At 48.0% G+C, this 12,723-nt stretch overlaps 1 long non-coding RNA gene across 1 annotated transcript; it reads right to left on the minus strand.

The window, feature by feature from the left end:
- Positions 1-3,311: 3,311 nt before the first annotated feature.
- On the minus strand, positions 3,312-12,482 carry LOC126511841 (uncharacterized). The gene is made up of 3 exons (XR_007594794.1): positions 12,351-12,482; positions 5,649-5,762; positions 3,312-3,729 (listed from the first exon to the last, which is right to left on the minus strand). It is a non-coding gene; the product is annotated as an uncharacterized lncRNA (long non-coding RNA).
- Between the last annotated feature and the right edge of the window lie 241 nt (positions 12,483-12,723).

Here is a 12,723-nt window from a genome sequence, read left to right on the forward strand (position 1 = left end):
GGCCACCGGGCCGCCCCGCCTGCTGCTGCACCGCCCCTCGCGCCCCTGCACCCCACTCCCCTCGGCTCCACCCCACGCCTCTGGGGCCAGACCCCTCTTGCCCTGTGCTGCCTGGTCCCAACCTGTAGGCTGCGCCTGACTGCATTCTCCCCAGTGGGCAACTTCTGAGCGCCCTCCCCCGCCCGCGCCACTTCTAATTCTAGTCTCCCCTTGGCACCTCTGGGTGGCTGGATTTCATTTTCTCTGTGTGCATTTTTTTTTAACCCTTAGTCAGGCCGTGCCCTGCTCAGTCCCAACAGGAAGCAAGGTGCCCTGTTTTGCATCTCCTCTGCTCCCCTGGCTTCCGAAAACCGCCCCCCACCTTTTCATGGTAGTCCTCCCTCACCTCCTCCCTCTCTTCACCCTACTTCTTTTTCCTCCCAGAAGTGACCTTGAACCCTTGTACTCAGCAAGCAAAGAACAGGTGGTGAAAGGTGTGTCTTATCTCCCAGAACCTCTTTCAGAACCAAAAGTAACTGCTAAGCTGGTTACTTTGCAGAGGTCAAAAGTCCTAGTTCCTTCAGAAGTGTGTTCATTTCTGGAGTATTTACCCAGTACCTATTGTTTGCCACCGTTCTTAAGGGCCTCCCAGAAAGCTGTGCTGAACAAAACTGAGTTTCTGCTGCTGGTGTTTTTAAAACCTCAGTGGCCTAGCAAATGAGTGAGACCATTGAAAACAGTGCTGTGGAGGGAAAACAAAACAAAAAAAACAGCAGGCGGCACTCGTCTTTAATCCCTAGGGAGGAAGATGCAGAGGCAGGCAGATCTCTGTGAGTTCGAGGCCAGCTTGGTCTACAGCGGTCAGGGACAGCCAGGACAACACAATGAAACCCTATCATGAAACCAACAGCAAAAAAACCAAACCAAAGAACAACAACAACAGAAGGTGTAGGCGGGCGGGAGAGCAGGAGGGAGCTGCTTCTGAACAAGTTGCAGCGATGCTGTGAGGAACTTGCCTTGGCTGAATATACAAAAACAGATTCGATCACACAGGGAGAGTGGCACAGGCCTGGCAAGGCCCAGCGGCCCAGGCTGGCATGCTAAGAGAAGGGACCGAGTAGTATTTCCTCTATAAAATGGACACAGATTAGTGTGGAGTAGTCAAAATGTGTATGAGTTGCCTGTGCAATGAGGGGTACCCAGCAAGTGCTCAGTGAAGGTTGCCCGCTGTCCATGTTGTATGGTTTCTTTATGCGAGGCACAGGGGAGACAGAAAGGAGTCGCTAAAAGGAAACTGTGTGTCCCCCTCAGAGGCTGCCAAAGGGCTGCTTCAGTTTCCAAGTAGAAATTACTTCTGGGGGAAAAAGTGGCAAGGGAGGTTTACTTGCTCAGAGAGAGGACATGGTCTGGGGGCAAGGGGAGGCAGGCCGCCCTGTACTTCGAAAGAGCGTGAGTGTAATAACTTCCCCGGCTATTACTGCAGAGAAAGAACAAAGATAAAGAAACAGCCAGTGCCTGTGTGTGGGGTTAGGAAAGGAGCCTGCGAGCCGCCCAAGGAAAGCAAAGGAAGGGAGTGGGGAATAACAGGCAAGAACGGGAAGGTCCTGGCGGGAGCAGGTTATGCAACACCAGACCCAGGAATCCTGACGATGGAGGAAAGCATTTCTAATCTCCAAAGTTGGGAACATTTGTGGTGTCAGCCCTCGGAGACACTTGAAAATAAATCTTTGGAAATTTGGGTTACAAGGGGGAAAGTGTTCAAACAATCGGGGTGGACAGCCAAGGGTCACCCAGCACCACAACGAACACACAAACCTGAACAAAAGTCATATGTTACTTCTCTTGGAGCTAGCATTCTACTGGGGGTAGATGGAAGCAAACACGGGACGATATAAGATGTCAGGTGTTTGGAGATAGAGAGCAGAGTCTGCGCTCCCGTTAAGAGGCCCACAGAAGCCTGCCAGTTTGGGCTTCGCTCAAGGCTGTTGATTACAGGGGAGTAAGAGGCTGCCAAACTGGGAAGTCTCCTGGCAACCAGGCACAGGGCAGTCATTTCGCCACACACAGGCATTTGTTTATGGGAGGCTTTGTCTCCCTGTTTAACTCATACCACTGGTAACGAAAGAATTAAAAATTAATATGGGTCCTAATGTAAATTTAAAATCTAGCAAGGGTGCCCAAACCACATGTGGCCAAATGGTCATACAGATTCATTTGTATTGAAGGAAGCTCAGGTGAGCATCCTGCGTGTCGTAGGCATTCGATACATGTCTGCTGAAGAAATGCTAAGGATTACTGCTTTGTCCCATCAAGGACTGGGAGATTTTAAAGCTCTAGAATGTACAGAGTGGAGCAGGGACTACAGGTATGTGTCATAGGCGCAACTCTATGTCCCCAAATGTGGAAGTGTGGTTGGTACTGTGTCCCAGTACCTTAGAATGTGGCCTGTTTGGATCAGAGCTATAAGAGAATAGTTAGGGAGATCACATCGGGTGCTCAGTCATTTTCTTTACCAGACAGCATGGGGTAACAGGCAGGAGACTAGAGTTAAGGGCTGCAAGCCAAGGAACACCAAAGAGCATTGGCAACACCAGTGCCTAGAGGAAGACGTGGGACTGTTTCCTTAGAGGCCTTGCGAGAACTCCCAACCCCTGCTGATACTTTGCTTTTGGCTCAAAATCTCCCAAACTGTGAGAGAAAGCATCGCTTTCCTGTAAACTCCACAGTTCCCGGCAATTTGCTCTGGCAGACCTAGGAAATGGATCTGTTTGTTCCAGAAATATGAGCGCATTGTCCCAGCATGAGTTAGGTGAGTGACAATGGAGGATAGACAGGTTCAGTGTCTGGGAAGCCACAACTGAGACGGAAAAGAAGCTGGAAGAGACGGGTGTGTCTGGCTCCTATCGTGATGGAAGCCACCCCAGCCTTTGCAGGCTTAGCACAGCATGGTTTAGGTTTTCACACTGGTTCCTCGTGACTTTCCCACTGGGCTGGAAAAGCCTGAAGTGTTTGTCCATCTGCTGATCAGTTTCCTGGTCTGCAGAGCCTATGGAGTCTGGGTTCCTGGCAGGGGAGTGTGCTGATGAAATCTTCTTAAATCTCTTGCTGCCTCAGTCTTCATTGGCCAAAGTAAGTCCCATGGCCAAGTCAGTGTGTGTGTGTGTGTGTGTGTGTGTGTGTGTGTGTGTGTGCGTGCGCGCGCACACACACACGCGGAGAACAGAAACCATTCATGAGAAAATAATCTGGCTCAGAGACTCTAATTATTTATTACAACTTAACCAATTATCTCAAAACTTAGTAACTTAAAGCAATGATGGCTAGCTGGGCAGTGGTGGTGCATGCCTATAATCCCAGCACTTGGGAGGCAGAGGCAGGGGGATCTCTGAGTTTGAGGTTAGCCTGGTCTGCAGAGCGAATTTCACGACAGCCAGGACTACACAGCGAAATTCTGTCTCGGAAAAACTAAAACAAAACAAAACAAAACAAAAAACAGAAAACAAATAAACATCAACAAAAAAAAAACAATGCTAACGATCGTCTCATAGCTGCCACACGTCAGGGATGCTAACACAGGCACTGCACAGGTGCCTCTGGCTTAGGGTCTCATAAAATGCTAGAGCTACAATACTGACTGGGGCCGTCTTCTCCAGCCGTAATCCAGGAAGGATTCGCCTCCAAGCCCCCTGATGTTGCTATTGGTAAATCTCAGTCTTCGGTGACCAATGGCCAGAGAGAGGCGTTTCCATACTGTAAAAAGGGGTGGGGAGTGATAGAGAGCTTCCCTGATGAGGATAAAGACCTGGCCAGGACTCCCAGCAACACGACAGACAAACACACAAACCTGAGCAAGGGAAGTACATTTTCTTGTTCTCTTGAGCTAACATTCCACTGGGGAGAGAAGACGGACACAAACCCAAAAATATATACAGTGGCAGGCGTTTTGAGATGCAACAAGGAAGACTATAGAAGGAAAAGGAGAGCAGAGTTAGGATAGAGCTGCAGCTGCTATATAAAGAGAATAGGGCTGGGCAGCTGAGGCACGTGCCTTTAATCCCAGCTCTTGGGAAACAGGGGCTGGCAGATCTCCGTGAGTTCCAGCCCAGCCAGGACTACACAATGAGATCCTGCCAGACAAGATGCACTCATGGGGCAATAATGGAATGATTGTTATGGGAGTAACCAACTACTTCCTGCTTGGGTTTGAGACCAACTCCATAAGAAGTGATTCATGCTTGGTACTATAAACCTGGTGAAAAGCCTATGGCTGGGGAGGTTATAGGCCCTATTGGAGAGGAAGCTACTGCTGTTGTTCTGATAAGTGGACATGTCCTCAAACTGCCTTCTAAGTATGTTTGCACTCACAGATCAATGGTGCTCTCCACCTTGGTCAAAGAGGCTTCTTTGTGCCGTGGGCAACAGTTCATGCCGAGACTCATAACTAGTTAACAGTGCTTGAGGAAAGGTGAGTTGTGTGTTCAGCTCTAAATGGGACATCTCTATCAGCCTCCCCAAGTCTCAAGAAACATGGTGGAAGAGGGGGAAGAAAGAATGTAGAGCTGGAGGATGGGGAGCGGTGCTGTGCAGTGTCCTCTGGACATGAAATGACCACTGCACTCATGAATTCATAGAAGCTGTGGTTATTTGCACAAGACCTGTGCAAGAATAAGCCAGCCAATGAGCATGAGCTGGGAGGAGAGGTCATAAATCTCCAACCCAACTAAGGAGCTATGGACAGTTAGTGGCATCTGAGGGAAGGAGTGTCCTGGGCAAGGGTGGAGGGTATTCTGGTAGGTTGTCCATACTCTCGTGGATGACCCAACACCCAGGTACATTTGGGCAGCACTGATCAGACTTAGTAGGTTATTTTGTTTTTTTAAAGAAGACATAAAAGTAGGAAGGGAACACGGATAAATAAGGAAAACTATATAGGCAATCCTAAACTATAAAAAAGTGAAAGGGAGTTATGAACATTAGAAATTCTATAAAATAAGGCAATATTGACACATCTGGCCCCATTTTGTGCTGCTATAACATACTTCTTGAAACTAGGTTGTTGATAATGAGAAGGTGTTTGTTGTCTCACAGTTCTGGAGTTTGGGAGCTTCAAAAGCAAGATGTTAGCGTCTGGCAAGTGCCTTCCTTTTATGCCTTGCTCTGGTAGAGGACTGCTGGCCCACACACCACCTGCCCTTTTGTAAGGCTTTACATTTGCCTGGGGAGGGGGGGAGTCCCACAACCGAATCAATTCCCAACACCATGACAGTGGAAATTAAATTTCAACATGAGTTTGGGAGAACTGTTCAAACCATAGAACTCTGCCCCTGCACCCTTTTGAAAATTCCTGTCTCTCTTAAATGCAAAACACATTCATCCCACCTAAGTAGCTTCAAAAGTCTTAACTCATTTCCACTTTGACTTTCCCTCCATCTTCAAACCTGTGAAATCAGACAAGTTACATGCTTTCAAAGTGATGTGTTGAGACAGGGGTGAGTAAGACATTCTCATTTCAGAAGGAAAAACAGAAAGCAAGAAAGGGGTAACAGGTCCCAAGCAAACCCAAAGCCCCCCAGGACAAGCCACATGAGATCTCAAGGCCTAAGAATAAACATTGACTCCAGGTCCCACTGTCCCACCATGAGACAATGCTGTTTTGGGGTACAGCTCACCTCAAATAGGTGGAGTCCCGACTTGGCTGTTTTGGGCAGTCCTTGCCCACTGGTGGTTCTGGAGTTCTGGGATCTTCGAGGTAGTCTAATTCCATGATTCCACTAAGAGTTCTCCTAATCGAGGCAAGAAGGAAAGACAAAAAGGAATTATGGGGCCATGAGAAGGACCCAAAGCTCCTCCCTCTAGAATCTGGTCTACTTTTCTCACCGGCCAAGAGTCAAGAACATCCACACAGCTGATAAAATCAGGGAAGATTGCCCACAGAGACAGCCAGGCTTTTTCTCAGCGAAATCTCCAAGAACGTTCAGCAAAACAAACGCCCCCATCATGGTCTAAAGCCTAGACTGTCCGTGACCTTGAAGTTTAACTTTATCAGCACTCCTCTCTGATCCTTAAACCTGGGAGTACACCCCCTTAGGAGTGCACGTACTTGAGGGATTCTTTAAACCTGGGAGTACACCACCTTAGGAGTGCATGTACATGAGGGATTCTTTAAACCTGGGAGTACACCCCGTACACCGCCTTAGGAGTGCATGTACATGAGGGATTCTTTAAACCTGGGAGTACACCCCATACACCACCTTAGGAGTGCATGTACATGAGGGATTCTTTAAAATACAGAAATGCATAAGGCAGTTCATTTCCTACCTTAATTTTAAAGCTGCGCTAAATTTTAATACTGCTAAATCTTTGAACCTTGTTGTAAACTGTTTATAAATTGCATCTTTTGAGCAATGTCACTTCAAAAGCCACTAGATCATATTCATGTACATCTATACATACACATACTTAGTTAGACACCTAGACGTTTCTCACTAAATGCCGATACTTTAAAGTGTATGCTATCGTTGCTTAAGAAATCCAACTCTGCTTCATGCTGACTCATATTGAAATTCTTTTTTGGGGGTGGGGGCAGCAAGGTGGCTCAGCAGGTAAAGGTTCTTACTGCCGAGTTTGACAAGCTGAGTTCAGTCCCTGAGACCCACGTGGTGAAAGGAGAGAAACAAGTCCCACTCTAAAGAGTGGGAAATGGGAGAAAGCCTTCACAGCCCTTGAAACCTGTGAGTTTGCAGAAGTGGCGCCAAGTGGCCACAGAAGTTTGTCATGTGCACCTTCCTCAGTTGTGGCTAGGGCTACACTAGCCCCAGCTGATCCAGGAGACCCAGAGCAGAATCCTGGCACTGCCTTTAGCTGGGAACCCGTCATTCTGCCCACAAGAGTTTGGGCACGGTGAATGTAGGGGGCTGATAATCTCTGAGATACTGTGTGTGTTGGAGGTGGAGGTGTCAATTCTCCCAGTGCACGGGACATACATAGTACCCGGCTTTCTTCTAGCCTTAGTAGAGCTCTCGGTCACCCTTGTAACAGGGCCCCAGATTTTAGCAATGTTTCTTTCTGGACAACCTGGACCCAAGTTCTTGACCTGTGGCTACTCCCATTTGGCTCCAGAATAGACTATCTATTCTGTATGTAGCAAGAACTGTGTTTTATAACAACAGGAGCGTGAGGTAGGAAGTTTCTCCATGCCGCTTAGGGACTAACAGCGGACATCCAGAAGAAGTCTGTTCATGGGGCTGGAGAGATGGCTCAGAGGTTAAGAGCACTGGCTGCTCTTCCAGACGTCCTGAGTTCAATTCCCAGCAACCACATGGTGGCTCACAACCATCTGTACTGAGATCTGGCGCCCTCCTCTGGCGTGCAGGCATACATCGAGGCAGAATGTTGTATACATAATAAATAAATACATCTTTAAAAAAAATTAAAAAAAAAAAAGAAGTCTGTTCATGACCCCCAACAGCAGTGGAGGACATACATCTGTGGAGACCATCACACAGAAGTAAAAGCAATTCCAGATCAGATGTGGGCAGAGTAAGGTCACACAAAGAAATGCTGGGGCTGGGGCTCAGTGGGAGAGCTCTTGCTTAGTGTGGGTGCATTCCCAGCAGTACAAAACCAAATCAAATACAAAAGGAAAGGACTTAGAGGGCCAGAGACGTGGGTGGCGAGTGGATTAAGGAGCTTGAGGCCAGCACTGGTGACCGGGGCTCAATCCCCAGGACCCACTTGGTAGAAGGAGAGAACCGACTACACACAGGCTATGATACTCTCCACCCCAATAAGTAAAAGGGCAAATGTTATTATAAAAATCTTAAAAGCACTTAAGTGATTGCTTGAATTGATGCTCCGTGAAGCACTCAAGATTGGGATAATTTGTTTGCCCTTTGCTTCTCATTGCGGCTAGCACTCCGTGGCTTATTTATAAACATGATTAGGTGCACAATCACATTTGGTCTCATTTTCATAGCCTAGGTATCTGCTATTACTTTATAAGAATATTTAGAGGGATGGGATCATATTCCTAGGATCCTGGCACTTGGGAAACTGAGAGAGGAGGATCATTATGAATTTGAGGTCATCCTGGAATACAGAATGAGACCATGTATCAAAAAAGGAAAGTGGTTTTTGGGTTATTTGGGGGATTGCTGTGGGAACTCCTTCAGCCAATGACTTTTGAGATGCTGGACCACTTTGGGTGTGGTCTTGGGTACTATGAAAACAGATGTAGAAACGTGAGCACCCTTTCTTGGCTGCTGGATTCCGCTCCTGTTCTCCGGTCACGCAGAGGACTGTGATCTGTGAGTCTATCCCTAAATAAAGAACCTTTTATTATACTCCATTCTGAGCTAGTGTGGGACTACTGTTTTGAAATTCTCTACATCTGGTCCCCAAGGTAAGTGAAACAGGGTGAAGCACGAATCACGTGGGGTGGAGGAGGTACCCCTGTCCGCTTGACTGGGAAACTCTCCGCAGCTGAGCTGCATCTGGGGGTTGTTGGTTTGTTTTGTGTTTTGGTGTGTGTGTGTGTGTGTGTGTGTGTGTGTGTGTGTGTGATGTGTGTGATGTGCATATGGTGCATGTCTGAAAGGGAGCACATGCACTTGTGTGGAGGGCAGAATTAACCTCGAGGGTTGTTCTTAGGGATCCATCTACTTTGTTCTTTGAAACAGGGTTCTCAAAGGCCTGGAGCTAACCAGGTAAGTTGGTCGGCTGGGCTCAACCGGTCCTTTGCTCGGTGCTCAGATTACAGTGCTTGCCACCACACCCTGTTTTTTAAAATGTGGGTTCTGGTTATGTGAACTCAGGTCTCCATGCCCCAAGAGCAGCCCTTAATCAACTGAGCTATCCCTGTAAATTATCATTTTAAAAGTAGGGTTAGATGGTGGGAACAGAGCTCAAGAACAGAGCAAATGCCTAGCCTGTGTGAGGCCCTAGGTTCAATCTCCAGGACCAAAGTTAAAGTGAAATAGGAGCTGGATGGATAGGAGACAGAACGGAGAGCACTGGCTGCTCTTTTGGGTTCAATTCCCAGCACCCAAATGGTGGCTCAAAGACAAATGTAACTCCAGTTCCGGGGGTCTTTGGCCCCCGGGCACACAAGTAGAACACAGACATACATGCATGTAAAGCACTTATACACATAAGATAAAAAAATAAACAAATCTTTAAAAATAAAAATAGGACAAAATTAGAGCTTGGTGCCTGGGAGTGTGGGGACCCACAGATGTGAGCCTGTTCCACCTTGACTGGAGGTCAGAGACTCTGAGCTTGTTTTTGCTCTCTGGAAGTTGCTGACAATAGGGGTGTGGCTAAAACTAGAAACCCTGACCTAGGGTGTGGTGACTTGGTGTTTTGGTCATTAAGATGGCCACAGAGGTGGATCCACTCTATTCCTGATCCTTCTTTTAAGATAGGAGGTTTGACATAGGGAGTGGCTGCCTACAGGAGACTTGGTCTAGGGAGTGTTCACTGCATATTCCTACCCCCAACTTCAAATACCTTTACTCAGGAAACGATGGCTTGGTGTCTCAAGTACTGAAGCAAGTAACTGTTCTGATTATCCTTTGGGTCACGTTAAAGCAGTCTTTTGCCTTCTCACCCCCCTTTTGTATTGGGGTATAAAAGCGTATGGAAATTAAACACAGGTGAATTCAGTATTCAGTATACACTGAGTTGCCCTCCTGGTTCTATCCTATGTCTCTGTGTTTCTTTCACGTCTCTGTTTCTCATAACTAACGCTTCTAATCCTCAGGCTCCTACCCTGGAATGTGTGAACCTGTCGTGGCTGGACCACGACAGAAGTCACCCCCGAAACGTGGCTTAGGACAGGAGAGGAGAGAACAGAAATGAGGCACAGGTTTGAACCTAACTTCCTTGATCTCTTTGCCTGAGTGTGCGTGCGTGCGTGTGTGTGTGTGTGTGTGTGTGTGTGTGTGTGTGTGTGTGTGTGTTTCTGAGAAGGAGTATGTTTACATGAAGGCCAGAAGACAACCTCAGGTGTTCTTCAGGAACTACCCAGGTTTTGGAGGGAGGGACAGGGTCTCTCGTTGGCCTGAAACTCCCTAAGTTGGAAGCTAGCAGACCCCAGGGATCCACCCATCTCCACTTTCCCAGCACTGGCACTGGGATTGCAACCATGCACCGCCATGGTCGCTTTTCTTACGTGGGTTGTGGGGATAAAAACTAGGGTCTTTACACTGATGGACAGAATCATCTCACCAGCCCTATGTTTTGATCTTTAAGTAAGTTTGGTTAATCGTACAATATTTTATTTCTTAAAATGTTCCAAACATAACCTCAAGGTCCTGATTCCCAAGAGGGGATCCCATGTATTCCTCTGAGGGAATGTTTTTTGAAATTCAAATTCCTAGATCATTGAGGACGAGCCGGGAGGCCTGGAGCAGGACAAGGCCGCTCTTTGAGCTTCAGTCTTCAGGTCTATGCAGCGAAGTGGGGTAAGGGCTGATGGAGCCATTGGGAGGCTTGCACAGGGCTTGTATGTAAAATGCTAAACATATACCAGGCACCCCTTCTGTCCTAGGTCCTGGAGTCCTTCTCGTCCCTCCCTTTCCTTACCTTCTTCTCCTTCAGTGAAATAATGAGGGCTATGAGAAAGGAAATGGGGGGGGGGTGTGAGATGGAAAATAAACTCCGTGGGCAGGTATTTCAAATACCAGCAACTCTTTTAAGCCCCATAATTCCAGCCTCCACTACATCCAAGATTCCCTCAAGCTACGTGAGGTGCAAAGACACAGTGCAAAACGAAAAGGCTGAGTCTGGCAAGTCCTGGTTCAATGAATAACTTGCTTGTCAGGCGGGGCAAGCGCTGACCACATCTGGGCCTCCATTCTCTCAAGAGTAAGTCAGAGACCGTGGCTGTCCAGCCGCATCACACGGACACTCCTGCCACTCTGTGACTGGGGGACCGCTCGGACGGACCTCAGGCAAATGTGCGCTCCACTGAGAATTCTTCCCCCTCCGCCCTCCATTCCTCTCTTGACCTTTGAATCAGGGGTTAAAGATGATCATTTAGAGAACTCTCCGTCAGCACTTTCAGAGATTAACACCTCGAGATAACCTGGTAGGGTTAGCCTAATTAGCTCCAGCAGCAACATCTGAACACTTGGAGCAATAGAGGAGCTCGGAATGAAATGAGACAGAAGGGAGGCCAGGTTCAGGCTAGCCTGGACTACATAAAGAGTTCTGGATGAGCGGAGGCTACATAGTGAGAACCTATCCCAAATAAACAAAGCAAAACAACAGCAGAAAGCAAATCCCTGTTCGGGAGGGAGGGAGAGAACCACTGCCCCGGCGCACAGAGGACCTAAGTGGGAACCTTCTGGAGCTCTCTTCACGCGATAGCTGCCGTTCTTCAGGAAGCCACTCCCTGACTTGGTGGGGGGGGGGGGGCGGCGACTGCATCTCCCACCTAGACGTCCTAATAAGAACACCTCGTTTGGCCCTGGGGCTAGGCTCCCGTCTGTGTTTCTGGACCTGAACACCAGCAACTGTCAGGAGTGCTGTGCGGCAGCAACCCTTATCTTAGCAGCACACAACCAAACGTCTGTTTCCAGGCGACCGAGCCTAGGCGTCCGGAGGGGCCCTCTCTGCGCCCAGGCCGCAGGTCCAGCTAGGCTTGCTTTGCAGACCTGTTCAGTCTAGGCCTAGACAAGGGCATCACTGATGAACGTCACGCGCAAAAGCACCTTAGCCACGCCTTCTTGGCACGCTCAAGGCCTCATCCCACGTCACCTCCACGAACATGATTCTGGCCAGCAGCAGCCATGGAGTGTTCCTGTGTTAAGGAAGGTATTCTGGCTGTGCTAGGGCAAGGCTTGGGAGAGAGTCATGGGAGCAACAGTCCATAACATGTAGGGGGTGAAAGAGTTGGATGGTGACGTATGCAGCTAGTGAAAGAAACGTCAATTAATAGCTTTATAAATAATGTATTATAAAGGTAGGCCCTATAATTATAGATCATGTAATATATAGCGTGCGGTTATATAATCATTACATTATGCCTAATTATTCAGAGTTTAAAAGTATATTTCTAATTTATTATAAATAATATAACGAAGTAATGAAATGGCAACTAATATTTATGTGCCAGGCTCTTTAAAAACATACTTGGAATAAATGAACTCATTTAATTCTCAGAGCAATACTGTGAGGGGGATAATATTGCAGTTTGATGATAACCAAGGCACAGCAGGTGAAAGGAAAATCCCAAATCACGCAGTAAACGACACAGGACAGCATTGGCAATTATAAAGTCGCATTATGGACTTTCACTTTTCTTTTGTGTCCCTCCTCCTCCTGTCCTGTCCCCTCCCACTGTCCTCTAGCCGCACAAGCCAGGTCACCTGTAGCCGTGCTCTGAGGTCGCTGACCCGTTTACCCGTCACTGACTTCTGCCTGCTTCTCCTCACAGGTCGCCCTCACTCCACTCAGGACGCTGACCCTTCTTTCTCCTGCTGTAGGCCTTGCTGCCCGTGGAATCTTGGTTGAGTCACTCTCTTGTGTAAAAAGTTTCTATGATCACCGGTGCTTTGGAGACAGAGTTAGTTAGTCTTTGTATTCCAGGCCCTCTGTCTCGAGAGTGGGTACCGCTGCGTCCTCACGCTACCGGCAGAGACAGTCCCCGTCGCCTTTGCAGCTTTTCCAGCTTTCCTTGACTTTTACTTTCCCCCTCAAACTGTCCCTCGTGGAGTTCCTGTTTCCCCAGAATCACCTAGC

The sequence above is a fragment of the Alexandromys fortis genome, unplaced genomic scaffold (genome assembly GCF_014885135.2).
Source record: "Alexandromys fortis isolate MF-2015 unplaced genomic scaffold, M_Fortis_MF-2015_v1.1 scaffold_10, whole genome shotgun sequence".
NCBI classification, from domain to species: Eukaryota; Metazoa; Chordata; class Mammalia; order Rodentia; family Cricetidae; genus Alexandromys; species Alexandromys fortis.